The sequence below is a fragment of the Mus caroli genome, chromosome 2 (assembly GCF_900094665.2).
Source record: "Mus caroli chromosome 2, CAROLI_EIJ_v1.1, whole genome shotgun sequence".
NCBI lineage: Eukaryota > Metazoa > Chordata > Mammalia > Rodentia > Muridae > Mus > Mus caroli.
This window is the reverse complement of record NC_034571.1, coordinates 123,408,761-123,414,276: the sequence shown is the minus strand read 5'-3', so window position 1 is coordinate 123,414,276 and position 5,516 is coordinate 123,408,761. Positions and strand designations below refer to the sequence as shown.

The 5,516-nt window shown below is 45.8% G+C and overlaps 2 protein-coding genes across 6 annotated transcripts in view; both read left to right on the top strand.

Moving 5' to 3' along the window:
- Positions 1-499: 499 nt before the first annotated feature.
- The window catches only part of Ubox5 (U-box domain containing 5), a 40,340-nt gene continuing 35,323 nt past the window's right edge, over positions 500-5,516 (top strand). Inside the window, exons 1-2 of one of the 2 annotated variants that reach the window (XM_029474099.1) lie at positions 500-622; positions 1,882-2,028. The gene's annotated coding sequence lies outside the window, so the exon portion shown is untranslated. The remainder of the gene's footprint in view (positions 623-1,881; positions 2,029-5,516) is intronic. The other variant, XM_021152707.1, reaches the window with a different exon arrangement.
- Fastkd5 (FAST kinase domains 5) overlaps positions 536-5,516 on the top strand; it is a 15,912-nt gene continuing 10,931 nt past the window's right edge. The window contains exons 1-2 of one of the 4 annotated variants that reach the window (XM_029474097.1): positions 536-622; positions 1,882-2,028. The gene's annotated coding sequence lies outside the window, so the exon portion shown is untranslated. Of the gene's footprint in view, positions 623-1,881; positions 2,029-4,743; positions 4,758-5,516 lie in introns of those variants that run through there. The other 3 variants (XM_021152700.2, XM_021152704.2, XM_029474098.1) reach the window with 3 other exon arrangements.

Here is a 5,516-nt window from a genome sequence, read left to right as displayed (position 1 = left end):
CTCTCTCTCTCTCTCTCTCTCTCTCTCTCTCTCTCTCTCTCTCTCTCTCTCTTTCTTTTGAGACAAGGTCTCTTTATATAGCTATGGTTGTCCTGGAACTATTTCGATCAGGCTGGCTTCGAACTCATAAAGATTCACCTGTCTCTGCCTCTTTAGTTCTGGGATTAAAGTCGTGCATCCCTATGCCGGGCTCCTTGCATCCATTTTCATCTATCCATTGCTAGTTCCTCTTTTGAAAGCATTTTCACTATTAGAAATGCATCATGATCCTCTTTGTATAGATGACAAACTAGGCTTGAAAAGTTTGTGTGACTTCTTCAAAGTCATAAAACCCAGAACCTGTGCCAATTACTTCTGCGCAATTACTTTCAAAGCGACCCATCCAGGATATTTTTTCCTCCCCATGTTCTAAGGTACCCCTTGAAGTCAGAAACTAGAATATGGGCATGGAAAACTTCGACTGCGGTTTTTTGAGCCTCAGAGGCTCCGGTACCAACGTAAGCGGAAGGTGAGGGCCGCTGGCCGGAAGTGGGTTGTGGAGCGGTTGATGCAGGAGTCTGTGCATTGACTTACCCGGGGCGGCCCGGGACTGGAGTTAGGGAGCTGCCTTCGCAGGCTTCAGGTGAGTGGGCGGCCGGGGAGTACGAAGTGGCTCGGCTTGCTGCCTGCACTCTGGCCCCGCCGGGCCCGGGCCGCGCGCTCCGCCATCCCGGTTCTCCCGGGCCTGCTGCGCTTCCCCGTCGGCTGTCCTCGCGCCGCCCCGGAGCACCTCTCAGCATCACCATCTAGGGTCACCTTATCACGGCGGACTGCTGTGAGAGTGGGCAAAGGACTTTTCCGGACGGCGCTTTTAGCCCCCTGCGAGGTGGAGATCGTGTCTGCGTCTCTCACGGGGCTGTTGTGATAGCAGTCTCCCCGGTCTCTCTCTCCATTCCAGTGTGCACGTGAAACCCTAGCAAAGTGACTTAGCCTAAGGGTCTCGGTCGGCGCCTGCGAGTCGGCGTTTCTGACCAGCATCTCGCCAGCACTTTGAGCAGCGTTTGATGTAGGGCTTAGGATGGGGTGAGGCAATAGGACAAACACCCTTTCTTCATTTTAAGCAGTTTCTGGTTGTACAAACCCAACTCGGGCCAGGAGTGGTTCCCCCTTCTCTTTCTCCCCCCGGGGATAGGAAGTAATTGCTCCTTTTCTGTTAAGATCTTTTTGCTCTAACTCGGGAACTCTGGACAGGAGCCTTTATACTCGATACATTCACAATGTAGCCTTCTTCTCAGAGGCTACATTGCTGCTCACTCGGTGTAGGCATCTGGGCATTGCTTCATCCTGTGACGCTCAAATCTAGATACTCTAACGTCAGAGAGAACTGGTATTTTGTGCTCATGTTTTCTGCACTTTGCCCACACTGAGGACTCAGAACAGTGCCTTTGTTTTTTGTTTGTTTGGTTGGTTTTTCGAGACAGGGTTTCTCTGTGTAGCCCTGGCTGTCCTGGAACTCACTCTGTAGACCAGGCTGGCCTCGAACTCAGAAATCGTACCTCTGCCTCCCGAGTGCTGGGATTAAAGGCGTAGAACAGTGCCTGGCTTAGAACAGTGCCTTTCTAGAACTAGGTTCTAAGGCTTACTGTCCTCAGTTGCCGCAGGCTAGCTCTAGGGGATTTAGTCCTGCTTGGTAGACCAAAATAAAATCTGAATTTTCATACAGCTGAGAGTTGTGCCGGACGGATGTGTCTGTGTGTCTTCCTCATTTATCTATTTATTTATTTATCTATTTGGTCCCCAACGAAGTCTTGGCATTTATCATGTAAATAAGTCAGTTTATATTTTTTATTATATGTGTATGGGTGATTTCCATTTATGCATGTCTGCACCATTTGTATGCAGTGCTGGAGGAGGCCAGACGAGGGCGTTGGATCTCCTGGGACTTGAATTAAGGTTGACTGTGAGCCACAGTGTGAGCGCTGGGAATCAAACCCCAATCCTCTGGAAGAGCAGCTAGTACTCTTAAACACTGAGCAGTCTCTCCAGCCAGTAAGTCATCTTTTCTTTTTCTTTGTTTTTTGTTTTTTGTTTTTTTTTTTCAAGTCAGGGTTTCTCTGTATAGCGCTAGCTGTCCTGGAATTTGTCTGGTAGACAAGACTGGCCTTGAACTCACAGACATCTACCTACCTCTGCCTCCCAAGTGCTGGGATTAAAAACTAGTTCTGTCACTACTCCCACCACCAGGTTTCATAAGACTCCTTTCAGGATTCTGGCCAGCCATGGTAGTGCACTCCCCCCTTCTTCTCCCCCAGTGCCACCACTCCAAGACAAGGTTTCTCACTGTAACCAGCACTGGCTGTCCTGGACTCGAACTCATGAGATCTGAGTACTGGACTAAAGGCATGCGAGACCTTGCTTGGCTGGTGGTGCCTTTTTTTTAAAAAAAAGATTTATTTATTTTATGTATATGAGTATATGTGTAGCTGTCCTCAGACACACCAGAAGAGGGCATTGGATCCCACTACAGATGGCTGTGAGTCACCATGTGGTTGCTGGGAATTGAACTCAGGACCTCTGGAAGAGCAGTCAGTGCTCTTATCTGCTGAACCATCTCTCTAGTACCATGGTGCACATTTTTTTGTTTGTTTGTTTGTTTGTTTTTGGTTTTTCGAGACAGGGTTTCTCTGTGTAGCTCTGGCTGTCCTGGAACTCACTNTGTAGACCAGGCTGGCCTCGAACTCAGAAATCCGCCTGCCTCTGCCTCCCAAGTGCTGGGATTAAAGGCGTGCGCCACCACGCCCGGCTTATGGTGCACATTTTTAATGGCAGCATTCAGGAGATAAAGGAGGCACTTCTCTGTGAGTTTGAGACCAGACAGGGCTGTGAGTAAGACCCGGTACTCTCCCTACCCCTCTAACAAAGGGAATTCTGGAGTTTCTTACTTTAAAATCTTACAAATTTGGGTGCATGTGACTGGAACTTTTGTTGAGAGTTCTCTCGTGACCATGGGTATTTACATTTCTCTCCACTTGCTTGCATTTTCTAGAATGGAGGGTGGGCTAGGTGACATATCTAACCTTAGCACACAGTGCAAGGCCTGCCTCTATGGCTAGTGTTAAGTTCTCCAACCCTGGACAAATGACTAAGTGAAGTGCCTATCTAACATATCAAAGTGGAAATGGCCATCCGGTCTCCCAGCATCTCCCAGTACCTGTTGTAGAGTTTTCCTGACTGGCAGGCTTCCCCTCCTATCCTAAACTCTCTAGCCCATACGCTGAGCTTCCCTTCTTCTGCCTTCTCTGATTTCTACATAATCTCAGCCATTTTGGCTACCATCCCTTTTACCCTTTTGCCTCTTGGTTCCTGCTCTCCTGGCCTCTTGGCTTCTGGCTCTCCTCTCCACATGGCCCAGTTTAGTTTGTTGGCCATGTTCATTCTGGACTCTTCCAGATGCCTCTGGCTGTTGTCTCCCTCATACTTACAATAAACTCCTCAACTATACCTAGGAACTGTTGGTCTTCATTGTCTTTTTTTCATTCAGCTATGTAGTTTAAGGTCCTGTCTTAAAAAAAAAAAGAAAGAGGAGGAAGGGGAAAAAAGGAAGAGGGCTGGTTTGTGCTAGATATTATTTTGTTTTGGCTTAGTTCATGGACACTTTTTTTTTGTTTTGCTTTGTTTTTTGTTTTTTTGGAGACAGGGTTTCTCTGTATAGCTCTGGCTGTCCTGAAACTCACTCTGTAGACCAGGCTGGCCTCAAACTCAGAAATCCTCCTGCCTTTGCCTCCCAAGTGCTGGGATTAAAGGCGTGCGCCACCACTGCCTGGCTCATGGACACTTATTTTGACCTACACACTTATACACTTAAACTTACCTGTCCTAGACTACTTTGGTAGGCTCTGCTCCTATGCAGAAACAAAAAGGAAGACCAACCTAGTTAATGTTCTCACTGACAGCGCAGGACCCTTACTGCCAGTTTCTAAGCTTTTACTCTGCCTCCCAAGTGTTGGGACTAAAGATGTGTATTACTATGCCTGGCTAGGTTTGGCCTTTGTCTTGTTTTCTTTTTGAGGCTGGGTCTCATATATCTTAGCCTGGCTTCAAACTTAGTATATAGTTAAGGATGGCTATGAACTCCTGCCTCCGCCTCAAAAATGCTGGGATTACAGGCATTACACAGCTCTCACACATGTATTTTGTAAATTTAATTTTTGTTGAAGTTGTGCCTGTGATTTAAATAGTTCAGTGGTGTTCATAACACTGTTAGGTTTTTCCATTTCTCCCTCCATTTTTGTTTCTTAAAGCATTTTCAATAATCTGTTCCTTGGCATCTGTTGGTTTATTTCTTTTTCTTTGAGGTTTGATTTAGTGTTGTATCAACGTGATTAAGAGACATTTTAGAGCAGCTGCTTTCATATAACACATTTCTATTGGTTGGGCAGACTTGCTTGCCTTCTTCCTGCTTTCAGGTGGTATTGGGGAGTGAACTCGGGGCCTCTGTGTGGTAGGCAACGAACAACTATTGAGTCACATCCATGGGCCTTTTTTATTGTTATTGTTTTTGTTTTTAGATTTATTTATGTGTATGAGTAATTTGCCTATATGAATGTATATGCATTACATATTCATCTGGTGCCTACAGAGGTCAGAAGAGGGCATCGGATCCTTTGGAACTGGAGTTATAGATGGTTGTGAGCTGGGAGTTGAATCCTGGTCCTCAGAAGAAGCTGCAAGATGCTCTTACAACATTGTTGTTTTGAGGCTGGGACTAAGTCACCCAGGTAGAATTTTTATTCCATTCCAGCTTCCTGAGTACCTGGGATTACAGGGATGAGCCGTCGTCGAATGGCCAGTGTTGCTCACCCCCTTCCCTACCTCTCTTAGGTTTGACTTTGAGACACATTCCTGTTTCCTTGACTGTTTTCAGCACCTCCCACCCTCTCCCCATGCCAGTTCTGTCTTTGTCTTTTTTACATACCTGTATATATTATGCATTCCACTGTGGATGACCAACCAGCTGACCTTCACCATACTACACTACTTTCATACTAGACTCCTGGCCTCCAAAGCTGAAAAATTAACTGTCCCACATCAATATAGTTTGTTCATAGTTTAGTTGGTCATTATTAAAGATTTATTGTATTAAAAATCATATACTCATCATTGACATAGGAATAGGGAATATTAATGAGCAAGGAATACAATTGATTCTTTCTGGTGTCACTTTCTGTCTTTGTTTTATTTTGATCTCTGTCTATGTGTATGTGAGTGAGTGCTGTGTGTGAGTGTGCTCTCAAAGGCCAGGGTGTTACCTTCCTGGGAGGTACAGTTACCGTTGTTCCTAAGCTGAGCTGACTCAGGGCCTTCGGAAAAGCAGGAAGTTTACTTAATCACGGAGCCACCTATTCAGCCCCTCCATCCCTTTTATCTTTTTTTTTTTTTTTTTTTTTTTTTTTTTTTTTTTTTTTTTTTTTTCAAGACAGGGTTCCATTGTGTATCCCTGGCTGTCCTGGAACTCACTTTGTAGACCAGGCTGGCCT